This window comes from Lasioglossum baleicum, chromosome 1, assembly GCF_051020765.1.
Source record: "Lasioglossum baleicum chromosome 1, iyLasBale1, whole genome shotgun sequence".
NCBI classification, from domain to species: domain Eukaryota; kingdom Metazoa; phylum Arthropoda; class Insecta; order Hymenoptera; family Halictidae; genus Lasioglossum; species Lasioglossum baleicum.
The window spans coordinates 13,210,539-13,226,218 of NC_134929.1; the positions used below are offsets into that span (position 1 = coordinate 13,210,539).

The 15,680-nt window shown below is 42.8% G+C and overlaps 1 protein-coding gene across 5 annotated transcripts in view; it reads right to left on the reverse strand.

Annotated features, from left to right (window-relative positions):
• LOC143214037 (receptor-type guanylate cyclase Gyc76C) overlaps nt 1-15,680 on the reverse strand; it is a 118,254-nt gene that overhangs the window by 72,765 nt on the left and 29,809 nt on the right. For 3 of the 5 annotated variants that reach the window (XM_076434568.1, XM_076434597.1, XM_076434561.1), the window contains exon 2: nt 12,069-12,188. The exons of the other annotated variants lie outside the window; for them this stretch is intronic. The gene's annotated coding sequence lies outside the window, so the exon portion shown is untranslated. The remainder of the gene's footprint in view (nt 1-12,068; nt 12,189-15,680) is intronic. 5 annotated transcript variants of the gene reach the window in all.

Sequence of the window (15,680 nt, forward strand, 5' to 3'; positions counted from 1 at the left end):
GACTCGATCAAAGGTAACCGCATCAGCAAATGACGTGCGCGGGCTCGATAAACATCGCTATTCTTAGCACATTATCGTACCAAATTTGCTTTATGTATCACTCCCACCCGCTACTCCCCGCTTTTACTCTGCTCTCGTAGAAACCTCTCTCTTCCAAAAGCGAAAGGAAATTCGAACGGATTAAGAGACATATGTATGTAGAAAGTTTTTCGGCCATTCGTGAACAGATCAATGAGTCTCGAAATCGAACGATCGATCCCTCCAATTTGAGCACACTTTTGATGCTTGAGTTCGAATCCTTCGGTGCACGGATTGGATCTGTAAAATCCATCAATTCTACTGTTCACATTTTCTTTCAATTATTTTGGAACTGTTCAATGAATTCTTGTTTTACTGTAATTTTCAGGACTATTTGGTACACACACATGTCCGCAGTGATTCCTAGTGACTTTTGTGTCGCAGAAGTTTTTTTTTGTATTTTTATAATATTGAATAGGTACCTAAATAATAATAAAACTTTCCCCTATGCAATTTAAAGCAATATAAAGAATTTACAATCATGTGAACAACAGTTTGATGATCGAGATAGGAGAAAAATGGTCTTTATAAAGAATGTTTCTTCAAATCTTAAGATTGTAAAAATATTAGAATGATTGACAATTCTGTTTGCCTCGCCAACAAGAATACATTTTCATTGAATTGTACTTTATTCAGGATAAAATATATTTATTTTACGTATTTTAATCTCAGTGGGAAAAAATACCGAAGTCAAGCGTACACTCGCAGCAATAGGTACATTTACTCTACCGTATGTCCCATGATTTTTCCCATTGTTCCCGCATATTTCTTATTTTTTCATGATGTGTATCGCTCCGAACAAAAATAGGTGAGAAGTAAGAAGTAGCGACTTTTTTAAGGAACGAGGTAAATCGACAAGAAGAGACACGGGCATTATCATGGAGAACGAAAAAAATCATCCTTTCATGTGCAATCGTTCCATCCTCGCTTCGGTCCGGCAGCCCTCTTGTCCCGGTCGATACTCTTGTTGATAAGCCGAAGACACACGTCCGCCGGATTAGATAGGAATATTAATGCAACGTAGAAATCGAACCGCGGAACGTCGATGCTCATGTAAGAGAGCTGGCGGGAACGGGCGGGCCACGGAGTGCAATAAGAAGACCGTTAATTACTAAGTCTCTCCGCAGTCTGTTGAATTACCTATTCTCCCGATTAATTATGCAACCACGCGAATGATCGAGACCGAAGGGGGAAAAAGAGAAGAGAAGAACTACGAGAGACGGATGCGATGGATTACGCGCGTTGATCGCGACGAAAAATTAATCGTCCGTGCGTGTCGGCGAGGCGTGTGCACACCGCGACCGCGTGATCAAAAAGCGCATCACGCTCTCGGTGCATTGTCGCGTGACCCCAGGCCCGTATCGAGCCCATCTTCTCGCTACCGAGATCCTAAACTGTTGCAAACATACCGACGACCAGCTACGACACGAATCCGTCGCATTTATTGCGTTGGCAAATAAGTTCGCGTTCGGTTTTTGTGATTTATTCCAGCCTAAAAAACCGAACGAACTTATTTGCCAACCCAATAGATCGTACCGTCTCGTGATTCGAGCTCGAATGCGTCCATCTTCTTGTTGTAACGAAAAATGCATTATCCCGCTCATTAAAAAATAATGGCTCTGAGAATACATCATTTCCTATCATCACATAGCTGTCTTAAAATAGCATATCTTTTATGTCATCTGGCATACAAGTTTTTCGCTTCAGCGTCGCAGCTCTATTCTGAATATCTCGTAACGTGACCAATCGCGAGCAAAAGAGCAGGATTCCTAGCAAATAATGGCAAAGGTAAAGTGTTACGTAACCAAGACAATACGTGTCGTTTTTCTAATCAATACTGGTAAATAGTCGTCTTCGACTTCAATTACATTTTTCGAATGATCTTAGTTAAATAAATGAATAGTCAAGCTAAGTTATTCGTAAAAGCTGCTTTTGTTTAAGCATGCACAAGCTCATTTATAACAGGTTGTCTGATAGTTCGTACGTTTCTAAGCGACGCGCGCTGTCTCCTATATTATTATTCTAAGGAAAAAACTCTGTGGCCAATATTAATAACTTAATATAAACGACTATTGTATGAACAAAGATTGAAAGGAGATGCAAATGCGATGTTAGGGAGGGACCCTGGAAACCCAGCGAGTTCGTGACATATTTCCAGTGGGAAATCACGTCGGAAACGGCACGTGGAAAGACAATCGTCAACCGCTTTCGTAAGAAAACGAAATTGTGCTCGGTGCGTGCTCGATCGCGTGCAAACGAACGATCCGCCGATCAATTTTCCCGAGAAGCATGACTAACGAGGCAACAACAATGCGCCGGAGTTACGTGGGATTTCGTGCCGCCACGTGCGCGCCTCTTTTTTCAATCGACTTAATAACGAGCCAGGCTATATATGTACATATAACCAGTGTTATTTTTACGAGCAAGGTGACTTCGCGAAAAATGTCGACGCGAACGCGCGATATCGCGCTCGAGTCTACGCAAACTGCTTAAAAGTCCGCTTCTCAAGTATGTAACACGAAACGACTCGATAAGGAAAGTCCGTTCGAAAACGTAGCTTTTTTCTGGTAGCATTGCACTCTTTTCACTTGGCGAAAACTCTGATCCATTGTTCAACTGTGTGATCTGTCAGTGTGAAATAAAAAAGAGAGGAAAGTATTTCATGTTACTGGATCCCGCATTACACCCGAGTTTTACGTTGCATCACACTCTTTTGCACTCTTCTCTTGTTGGCACTACTTAATCCATTATTCTATTGTGTGTTCAAGAGCAATTTTCATCTTTCACCCAGATGACGCACAGTCGGGCATTTGGCCGGAAAAGTTGGAAAAACGTTTTTTTAGCGTTATTTATAGGCTCAAGGTCATAATATAGTAGGTCGTTGAATCCGTCGGTAAATGTTGCAGCGTGCTTATAAAAATATACGTCTTAAAATATCTGTTTTTACCACGTTTTTATTAGCTCGCTTTTTGTCTGTCTGTTCGGTATCGTATCGCTGTGAGATGCGGTCTACGGTCCTGCCCGCGCGTTTCAGGACGAACAGGTAGCATATAAACTAGAACACGATCAGCGGGACGGTCCGAGAGATTCTTGTTATACTGTTATGATACATTCACGCCACTAAGCCGATCAATCGTTTTAACAAGCTTGTTAAATCCGATCGAATTCGTGATCTCCAGTTAATTTTTCTAGGGGTGTGGGACATCGTTTTCGCCCGAGATCGCCTCGATACGATCTCGAGGTCCGGGAGTTGTCAAACATGGCAGAGTTGATGACAAGCTGCATTTTAGATTAATCGCAACGAAGGTCTCTATACACGACTTATATCTGCGACCCGGTTCTACTACGACCATTGCCGTGTACAGGTTTGTAACAAGAATGCTTAAACCAGAAGGATGGTTTTAGAAATCGGGCTTGCCATTCCCGAGTCTCTGCGTTCAACAATGTTCGCCTGTTCCCGAGAGACAAGTGACGCGTGTGGAGGGTTTGGCGCCGCTCCAAAACCGCCAATGCGATCAGGAACTGAGATAAACTCCGGGTAGAAAATTGTTTTCATGCTGTGACTAAATATACTGCGGACTCAAGCTGTCCTCCTCTCTCTGTGTGTGTGTGTTTGTTGTTGCTGCTAACTATCTGCGGAGGAGGTGTCCCGGCGCTTTGAAGAATGAGAGTTTCTCTTGAAACGAGGAATTCTGGGGATAACCGTGACCGTTTGTCTGCGACGTGTTTCAAGATCGGATGCAGCTTGAAAAGAGCATAGGGAACACTTGTAAATAATTACCTTATTTTTTCATCACCTCGAGCAAAATCGGTAATAATTGATCTGGAACAACTTGCGAAGAAGCAATCACTTCTAGAACCAGTCATGAAAAATCTATTGAAAAGATATATACAGCAACTATTAAAAACGATAACGCTGAAATATCTATCGTTCACGTTTCCGGGACCACTGACAAGAATCGTTTATAGCAGGAGTGGCCAACCTGTGGCGCATTGCATCTTTTCGCCTACTTATCCTTTTGAAGTAGGCGCTATAACTGACTCCATTCTCATATTTTCAACACCTGAGTGCTCTCAGTTCAATTTATACTATTTATACAGCCTTCTTACTCATTACTTCGTCGCAATATTTTTACAGTTTAGATCGCCCTCTCGTTCAAGAGATGATTTCTCACACTATTGTAGATTGATGCTCCATTAAATGTGCCTTTCAAACTGGCGTAAATTAATTAATCTAGTTGCGAGATTGAGTCATCCCCTTTCCTCCCCAAAGCAAAGCAGATCCTACCCCTATCCCTAGTTTCCAACCCTAATAATGAACGTAAGAAGGTAGAGAAAGTGCTCGAGTTGTATGGTTTATAGCCAACAATGAAAATCATCCTCCGCCGAAATGAAATTATAAGCAGATGCAGAAGAGACCACGGAACGAGTGGTGTCCAGTGCAATCCTCCGAGTGTCAAGACCGATTAGTCAAGTTTCAAATCCGTCTACATCGACGTCCAATCAGATATTCCGTCTGCGTCGCAGCATCCTCGATCAGCTTAGCGCGAAGACATGTTTGATGCTCAAACAGAGAGCTCGGAGAGAACTCGACGAAAACAAGCCGCGAGCCGTAAATCTTGGTTACTAACTTTTGTATGTTATCTGAGCCCCGGGTCGGCCCGCGAGGAAACGTCGTAAAAGCGACGACGAGCATCCACCGCGCTCCCGCAGATGAGAATCAGCGGGAGCGTTTGTGCCGAGACCTGGAACCTGGGACCGCGTGAACCGCCGAATGTGGTCGTGCATAAACATTCGAGTGTTCGCAGAATAGTTGGCAAAACGCCATTCGCGACCGCCGCGATGCGCCGTGTCGGATCTTCCCTTGTGTTTTCTTAATTTCGCCGGGATCGCGAATCGCTTCGGTTCGTCTACAGCTCTCTATGTCTTTCCGCGGGGCGGCTTGCGTCGTTCTGTGCGACCCACTTGCAGACCCGACGGATGTTCCACGGAATCGTACGCACGCGAACGAATCGCTGCGCTGGCGCGACTCCAAAGCCGCCCGTCCCGGCCCGGCCGGCAGTAATTCTCTCGATTCAACGCGGCCAAGAATCAGTTGCCGTCTACGCGGCCTAACGACGTTTATATACGCGCATAACAGCCAGCTGTTATTACCACCGGCCAACCAAAGCAGACCGGACCACTCGGTGATAAGATATTCGAGGGTTTCGCGTGTTAACTTCTCTCGTCGCCTGATATCTTCTCCGCGCAGCTTCCGGGTGCTAGACATGTTTCATCTGCTGTTGCGGCCTGTGGATCCACGTTATGGAAAAACTATTTACTACCACTTCCTAGGTTCATTTTCACTTGGTGCACAGTTGTAATCCAACAGATCTTTTTTACAATCATACATTAACCCTGTGCCGTCAGAGCTATTTTTACTAGAAAATTAAACATTTTTTCCCACCCAGAATAATTCCATTGCACATATATGATTTTTTTTCTCTTTATGCAAATGAAAGTGATGTAATACCTCATATAATACTTAAATGTTTAGTAGTTGATTAGAGATACCAACATGTTTAATAATGTAAACAATAGTTTAAATAATGGTACAGCAATTTTGAGTAGTGACTCATTTCTTCCTACCTACAATAATTCCTTCCTAGCTAAAATTAAGTTCATTAAACGTTAAAGACTCTAATTCTTAAGTGGCTCATATTCTTCGCAATAGATACACAGAATTTTTAGATTCACCAGGTCGCGATTTTCTCGCAGTTCATGCATACAGCTAAGCCGTGGGACATACCACGACTACGATTGCTAGCAACGTTTGGACTTTGAATCAGTATTGCAAACAGTTCGAAACGATTCCCAACGCTCCAGAATAAGCTAAGTTTAGTTTATTTGAAGTGAGCCCCGTGAGTATTCTACAGTTACTCACATTTAGCCATTTAGCGCGGCATACTGCGTTAGTATGACTTCTAAATGACTCATTACATCATGTACGATTCACGGTGTTCGGCCTGTTCGCGCGCTGCTATGAATTCTTCTGGCTCTAATTGGGCCTATCGTCTTTTGGAAGTTGAGTCACCGGTTTTACAAATTCTTAGTAGAAAATTATTGTCGAATAAAATGCAAACCTCGTCATTACACTGCGGATTTCATACATTCATGGAAAAACTTGGTAGGTAGAAATTTCAAACGACTCTAGAAAATTTTGAAGGGAATCATGATATTTTTCATCGGTTTCTGCCTCTTGCAATCAGTACAGACAACTTTTACTTATCATTACATTCTATCAAACTTGTCACGCTCGTCAGAATAAAATTAGAATCTTGTTGCGTTCAGAAAAGCCTTTTTAAAGTTTTACACTTTTAGAGAATACAATGAATCAATTTTTTCGACCAGTTTCACGGGAATCTCCGTTTAATCTCGGACGCATTATTAAAAGTTCGAATAGCGATCGGAACAATGATGACGCACCGACACCATCGCATCGCCCATTGTCTTGCTCGATACACGCCGCTGACGAATAGAATTAAAGACCGCGCGCGGCTGATCGTGACCGTGACGTGGCCGCGCCGAATACTTTTTCCGTGATTAATTGCCGCCGCCTGATTTCATCGCAGACCGGCTGTCTGACGAATCAGATACGGCAGCGCGTGGTTGATTGACAGCGAGGCCGATAGCGCGCGAGCCACTCGGAATCGATGCCGCAAATCCACTCGAAAAAGAAAAAAAAATAAGAAATCAGAAACGCGGACTATTAATAGATTCGGACGGGAGCACTTTTACAGTAGCCAAAGAATCCACGGATCAGATAAGACGCTCTTGTAACTCTGCAACGAGGTAATCGCGGTCCGAGCGGATCGTTCTCCTTTTGCCGATCTCGCGCCGCAGTTTCTGCGGAACGAGTGAAAGCGGGACCGTTCTCGTCCGCGAAAAGTTTATTGAGAGTGAAATTCACGTGCGAGGCGTGGTCACGCGTGTGCGGTTCCGTGATAACAGAGACTTCGAGTGCGTTTATATTGGGCCCGGGTGTCTCTCCTTTGCTCACTAAGAATTCCTTCGCGCTCTCAAACTACTTCCGGATTCTCTAATCAACGCGCGTGCTCAACGGCGACCTCGTGAAACGATGTTTGGAATGTGACGCTAGTTTTGCAGCGCATCCGATAGCAACACGGCTTCCGTTATCTCTTTCACAAATTAACGTGTCAACCGCGGCGTTGACGCGCGCGTCGCAACTGGATTGATGGCTAAATTATGGATACGAGAGTCGCAGACTTTACTCTCACCTTAACATAATCACATTCAGTCTACCCTAATGCTGTCTTAAAGGACTTTATTGAGTCGGCCCCTCCGCAAACGATTGAGATTTACACAGATGGCAGTAAAACAGAAAATGCACAGTTAGTGGGAGCAGCTTATTACTCCCCACAATTAAATATGAGCCAAAAAATTAGCCTACATAGACAAGCGTCGATATTTTCAGCAGAATGTTTCACAATTAATCGAGCTTTAGATGTGGTTAGCTCCCACACTGATTCAAACTTTCTCATTTTTTCAGATTCACAAAGCTAATCAAAGCCTTACAAAAACCTTTGTTGAATTCGCGATGTAACAAACTGCTCTTAGAAATTAAGAACAAATATTGCAATTTTATATCCTGCACTAGTAATACTAAATTTGTAAAATTTATCTGGATCCCTGCGCACATTGGCTTAGTAGGAAATGAGAAGGCTGATTCGTTAGCCAAAAAAGCTACAGAATCGGGAACCGTATCGAACGTCAAAATACCGTTTACCGATTTCGTTAGCGATTTTAAATATCAAATGAGAATGTAATCGAATGATAGAATTAAGACTGAAGGCTTACATAAAGGTGTATAGTTTTTTCAACATTTTTTACCTTGGTTTTCTAGTCTCAATTTACCGAGAGATTTTGTTACATTTGTTAACAGGAGCCGCTCAAATAATTATAATTTAAATGCCTCCCTGGCAAGAGTACGCTTCATTTCGGATAGTTCTTGCGAATGCGGAGCGGAGGCTCAGGATCTCAATCATATCATCTGGCAATGTCCAGAATATGATTCAGAACGAGAACACCTGTTTGAACTGCTCCTTAATCGTAAACACTATCCTCCCTACACTATTAATTTTTTTCTAAGCGTACTAGATATTACAGCGCTAATGTTTATTTTTAACTTTATTAAAAAATGTAAGATTAGGATTTAGCGCCTAACGTTTATACTATATGTATAATTCCACTTTATACATACTATGTGTTATATACTTCTCTTTCTTTTTGTATAATGTCATAATAATGTATGCTATATAAACCAAACTAGGTTTACGGGGCATCAATAAATAAATAATTAATTACATAATCACATTATGACAATCATATTTAAGCAATAGAATAGTGCCGGTCACCGGTGACCACCATGGCGTTCTCTTTCAGAACTGCAACTTCTTGACTATCAGCGCTTGATGGGCGTGATTGGTTAGCGAAAATCTTTAACGGCGAAGTGATTCGCAACTGTCCAAACGTTTCTGAATATTCGTGCGACGGATATTTGGACTTGGGGCTCGGGTTTTGCTCGATCGCGGCGCTAGATCATCAAGGATCGGGACCAGGTAGGTACATAGTTTGCGGGCCGTTTTGTGATCGGTGCGCCATTGGTATCGGTCCGGATCCGATACCGTTTTCACCGCCACTGTATTTTTTCCGTCCGGCGATCTCTAACTACTGTTTCTCGGCGCAGTGTATCGCGTTACTCCGATCGCAGTGTAACTTTATAACACAAGCGGAGAGAGAGAGAGAGAGAGAGAGAGAGAGAAAGACAGAAAAAGAGAGACTATTTCCCTCTTCGGCTCGCAGACCGCAATGTTATTACTAGCGAGGCGAGCAAACACACGATTTCGCAGTTAGCCGGCTCTGTTGGCCGGGGCTACAAACACGATATTTCATCGCGGGACGGTAATAGGAAATCGCCTAGCTTGCCGGAGAGCCTAGCCGGACGGTCTCGAGAGTCGCGGTATGTACAAGGCGGTTTACCGTTCGAGGATATCGGGCATAACCGGCGTTTCACTAAATAATTATTCAACAGACACACTGTAAATCAACGGGACGCGGGGGAATGTTGTAGCGGACGCGCGCGTGCCCGGCCACCCTGAAATTGCTATAATCCTGTGCGTGGATTCCATCTTTTAACGTGGCTTAACCGCGAACACGCCGTAATTGCCGGCTGACGTTTCTATAAATTCGCGCCCCACACCCCCCCATCCGTCTGATATCGTTACGATTCCATCGGGTTAACACGCCTTGCCCGCTGGCTGCAATTATTGCCTGGAAACCTACTAATCTCGCGGGCCGACTGCATCCGCGCGGAGCCGACCGTTTCAGACACGGGATCTGCATGCTCGCCGCTGGGAATTTCTAGTTGCACTCGTGTCTTGGCGCGAGGAACACTGGGAAATAGATTTGTTGCGTTCCTGAGATTGCTCTGACGTTGATGGGACCATTTTCGTCCGAATTTTTCGATTACAACTTAGCTATTCCTGGCGCATAGTGGGAAAAATCTAGCTGGACAAAAGCCACTTTTCTCAGGTATTTCAATCGTGATATTGAGGGTACAGTTTATTAACGGAAATACCCAAGCATACACTATTTTAAGAAATATACTCGTTTTTTGCTCATTTTATACCTGGCAAGAACCAACGAAATGCATGAAACATGCGATGCGCGGAAAATACGAACCTCAGTCTCGCACGGAATGTTGACTGCAAATCGTCAGTATCAAGAAGTTTTAATGAAAGGTGTGCAAATTGAAAACCAATATGTACTTTTTACCTACATATAAGCAATCTTTTTTTATTCGCAATCTGCATAAACAACTCTATCATGCTAAAGGATCTACACCTAACTGAAAAATTATCAAATTTCAGGCACGTATGCAATCTCTCGGAAGCAGTTGTTCAGAGAAGGGAAAAGTAAAATAATAAGAATAACATTTTAAACATAAATATTTTCGACAGTATGAACATTTCATGAATGCTAAAATGAATAACATACATATTGCTGTTCTGATATTATTCGAAAAGCAAACCTGATTCACTTTAGAAAAAATAAATTTGTCACATACATATTAATTTTGTTGCGTCCCAAGAATAATGAAATCGGATAAAGCCCGTAAAAGTTAAGATATGACTAATAAATACAGTGTATCACGATATTTTCTGGATATCATCAAGTTAAATGTTAATTATCTGTATAAATAATGAGTACTGATAAAAACATTCGGACATGGGTCTGCTTATTTTTGCTCTAGATCCACCAGAAAAAGTTTCATTAAAATCGACGACCCCACCACTGCGACCTCTCCTTGTTAGACCGGAAACATTCATTGTTGAATGCAGAAGAAGGTTGAATTCCTCACGGTGCGTTTAGACCAAACGAAAGAGTGAAACAATTATTTTTCTTCCGAGTTGCGCTGGAAGTAAATACCGGGTGGTATTTCACGTGGCGGGGAACGTGTTAAAAAAGGCAGAATGTTAAGCGCGCTATGCGACTCGCTTGTCGTCAGCACATTAACCGTCGTGTTAATTGGTGTTGTGTTGATTGGTTATAGTTTCTGTCCGCCGAAAAAATCCTTATTTCGCTTGACGGCGCGGCGTGTAACGTGTGTATTCGCGCGCGGGCGCGTTCGCCACAAATGTGACCGTGTGTAACTTCGTGTGGCCGAGGTACGAAGGGCCCCGCCGGCGATAAAACCAGTCACGAACATTGTGCGCGGGGAAAACGTACGATAGCCACTTCTGCAGAATTCTGGCCTATGCACGTGCACACGTTCGGCCGCGTTCGCATTCGCGTTTGCGTTCGCGACCGACCGGGAGAGCCTGGCCTGTGTGTACGTTACACGGAAGCGTGGAACAATGCAATACCATTCATGGTAAAAGAAGAAGTGGTTGAATCACCGTCCGGAGCGGACTATACAGGGTTGTTTAGAGGAAACGTGCTCCAGATTACCCGGCAGACACGGGCGGGCTTCGTACTCTCTCCTCCGAGACGCTCTAGCCTATTTCGTAACGTGTTCGTCCTGAAATTGGACCTTCTTTTGGATTACATAACGAATCCTCTTTATGAACATTCAATACGATCAAAGGAAAATTATGGAGAAGTGGCGGTAGTATGCCGTCGAAGGGTTAAACGTTCAGATTCTCACGCACCTCTAGTTAAGGGTGTAGTGCACACTCACATACCGCTAGATTCACGTATACGTACACGAGCATTGCAAACGTCCCATTTCTCGATAATGCAAAGATGGGATTCTCGATAATAAAAAACGCTAGATAAAAGATCAATCTAGAACGCTGTCTCCCTCAAAAGTATTACTCCTCCGTTTTCGGGGCGTAATCTGCATTGTTCGGGAGCATGTAGCTGTCGTAGCTTTATGAAAATGTATCACTCGACATCAAGTTTCGGTGAGAAATATGTATGTATATATTCGTGGTCTTAATTCCCCCTGTCCTAGATTAGCGATTTCACAGATGGCAACCCTAATCACGGTGCAGCACGCGCGTCTACGCGATCTGCGACTCCGTGTTTGCGGCTGCATGGCGGACGTGGACCGAGATAACATATGAAAATAGTACACCAGCAAACGATAACACGCATTCGGCATATCTGTCGCGGACTCGGCTCTGCTCTGCTCGATTCTGCTCTGCTCGGCGCGGCGTTGTTTCTCGTTCCCGCTCGATACTGCGACTCGTCCTCTCGCAAACTGCGAGGACACCCTTCTTCGTCGACGTCGACTATGTGTAGACATAAACGGGGGATACGAGGGGACGTGGGCGACACGCGAGGGTTCGCGCATGTTACCACACGATAATGATAACCGGGTGCATTGAATCGGCGAGTCTCGGCGAGGTCGTTTACACGCGCGCGCGCGCACGCACGCCCCGGATCACCGAGAAAATGACGTTATTGTTGTGTGTTGTTAATCTTACCTAAGCAACATGGCAGAGTCACTTCACGGAGAAGAGTGTCGATGCTCGAACGCTATATCGCTAGCATGCTGCTGCCAATCGGTGCTCTTCGCGGTTTCAGCCTGAACTTCTAACAGCCACCTGAAAGAGAACATTGAAAGGCGACACGTTTTATTCGTTCTTTATCTTGCGGTTTCGAATGGCGGGTACAAGCATCGGGGAAACAGAATCGCGTGTTCGCTCGATTGAACTGTTCGGTGCTGTCGACAACCGTGATCTTTCCTCCATAACGTCGCGGGGCGGTGAGGCTACGTTTATGTTGCAGTTGCAAGTGATTAGAAAGATGATGGAAGCGAATGTATTCTTTTGTAATGGAAACGTTCGTGTTCAAGCAACAAGCAAAACTTACTGAACGATCATAGAGACAAGCGTTGGAAACCATGTTACTTTTCCTTCGCTACCATAGCTGTTTTTGCCATTGACTTGTGGCCTTACAGGCATCGGATACGCAGAAACTAATAAAACAAATGAAGTTGTACTATTACTAGTGCCTTGCTATAAATACACCAGGCCAAGATATTTTCTAGCAACTTTCATCCCAGCTCTACTTAATCGAAGTTTTTATGGCTTTTATCACAGCACATAAACGCACGCTAATGGAGCAGCGGATTTCAACATACTGGTGATATAGTATGTAAAATGTTAGACACGGTCATTTAGAAAATTCAAACGTCGAATGAATTAAGACCTTGCATTCAGACAGCGAATCGAGTTTTTAAAATTCTGGAAGATTTTTTTTCTATTTAGTATAACTTGTGTACATAAGAAGGATATGAACTTTTTCCATTATTCAAATTTCTGTAAAATAATCTATGGAAATCCACGAAGACCCACTATTTATATGTATGTGATCGATTCCACCTTACAAAACTATCTTTTTTGTTTACGATGGCGACATACATATTGTCAACGATATTCTTATAAACCTATATGTATACAGTCAGCGTACAAAGTTTTCGTAGATCCTTTAAAAACGAATAATTTCTTTCAATGTGGTCCAAACGGCTTAAATTTTGTTGAGATATTAGAAGGATTAATTTATCAGCTGCTATGTAAATATATATATTTTTAATTATTTTATCTGTGCCTGTGTCACGAAAATTTAAAACATGTATTTTGTCACGAAAATTTAAAACATGTATTTTGTCACGAAAATTTAAAACATGTATTTTGTGAATCTAAGTAAACAAGTTATATACATGTACAAAGTTTTAAGATGTGAAAGTCTTTGAATTTAGGGTTTGCTATTTTTGCTATTTTCAATCAATTATATTTCATAACAACCTTGTTCGATTTCAATGAAACTTTGTACATGTATATAACTTACTTAGATATACGAGAGGCATCTTCTAAATTTTTATTACAGATATAACAATAGCAATTAAAAAAAAAAATTATTGATACCTCTTTACCTAGTAAATTAATCTTTCTAACATCTCAAAAAAAAGTCAAGCTGTTCGGACCAATTTTAAAAAAGTTATTCCTTTTTAGGGGGCGTACGAATACTTTCTACATTGACTGTATGTTTAATTGCACATATTCCAGATACACAGGCGTGCAAAAAGTTTCCGGTCACAAAAGATTCAGCAATCTATATTTGGAAAGCGATATCTGAAAGAATGTTAATTAATATTAAATACAGAACAGCAAACAAACCCGAGTTATCCTGCTCGGTGTTTTCGGTAAACAATCCTTTAGATATAGCTGTCAGAATGCGAAGCGAAAAGGGTATCTGACCGGAAACTTTTGTACGCCGTAGTGGCTTCAATGACTTGTGTCTTTAACCCTTTGCACTCGAATGGCGACTTTCGGGCGCCGCTAAAAATTGCCATGCTGTAATTCAAAACAATCTGTAAGAAATTGTGGAAAACTACAATATTGGTTACACAAACCGCATATGCATCAAATGAGATTGTTCTAGGGTAGATCAAATGAAAGCTCTAGAGTAACTGTGCTTAATATTTTACATGTATGTATGTATACTCATTTCAGTATCGAATGCAGAAAAGTGACAATTTAGTGACAAAACTTTATTGTTTCTAATTACTTTTTTTAGTAAAACCTTTACCAACATATTCACGATACTTCTCTACACAAAACAAAACCAAACACGACTCAATCCACGAAAAAATAGAACCGCGATTATTCAAACGAGTCGGTAGAACGAGCATTCAAACACAAACGCGACGCTAAAGAGGGAAAACAGGGCTCAAACGGGACTGTACCAGCTCGAGTAGCTTATGCTAGCAAAGCACGTAAGCCGAGCTGTCTGGCAAATTAATTACAGCTCGTGCTTCGCCGCAAAGCTTCATTTAGCATCCCCAGTTCGAGCGAGCAGTCTCGCGGTGACTGTTATTGGATGGTTCATCAAAGAAGCGTCTCGAAGAAAGGAATTCCGATCGGACATCCATTTCTCCGTCAGGGCAAAAAGCTTCTTTCCTCTCTCTCTCTCTCTCTCTCTCTCATTAGTTACCCGTCCATAATTCCCGCACATTTCACGAAGTTCTTCGTCAACGATTCTCAAAGTGCATACTTTTTCGTCCGGGCGACAAACGCCGGCGAGTTACATTTGCCCCGTGTTCACCACGCGTAAACACACCTGTCGGGCGCGTGTCACGTTCATTTGCGACACGGTGATGTTGGCGCGGCGCTCGTAAATGTAATCGCGAGTCAATTAAGGCGACACTCACGGATTTCTAATCGGTCGGGCCATGCGAGAGCCGGATTATGTCAGCCGCTGGCACGCCGACGATTTTAATCGATCGATCCACGCGAGAACCGACGAGAACGAGACAAGACGAGAAGCGACAACCAACCCGTTCGCTTGTCTTGTTTTCATTCCATTTTTCCTCGACGCGCCTCCTTTTTCCCATCCTTTTCCTCTCTCTTTCCATCGCTGGCCACGGTTTACATTTACGTAACGCCGCGGACGAGGATCGCGTATTAATTACAACAGCTGCGTAGCCACGCGGCCCTGAAGAAAAGTTCGAGAACGACGGATCTTCGATAACCATCGATCAACCAGGATTGTCACCCGCGAACCAGTCTCCTTTTCAGGAGGTGCTTGTTCTTTTCAGTTGCTTCTTCTCAGAAAAGAAAGCTTTCTTTTCGACTCGGTGCGTGTGTGGAATGAGCACTGATTGCTTTGTGGGACATTACTTACTGTTGGGCTAAAGGAGTCTGAAGACGATGCTCTGGAGAAGATTGATGAGTGAAATGGGGTTTGGTGAGGTTTTATGTTTTTTGGCTAATTAACAACAGAGAGCCATATATGTTGTAGATGAACTGTGGATTTTATACGCTCATGACAAAAATGTGTTCGTGTTTTACGAATTTAGTTCTTAATCTATCATCGAAAATTAATTTCTCTCGCAATACAGTTGCTGAAACCGATGTTCACTAGGATCTAGAAGAATTCCAAGTAGTAATCATAATTAGTTGATCATAGAAAGATTCTGTTCCACGTCAGCATTGATCCTAAATATACGAAGAACTGGTCCAACTTGTACCAACCCATTCTGATCTTTTCTATCCGCAAAGATGGGCAAAAGAAAATCATACACACACACTTTA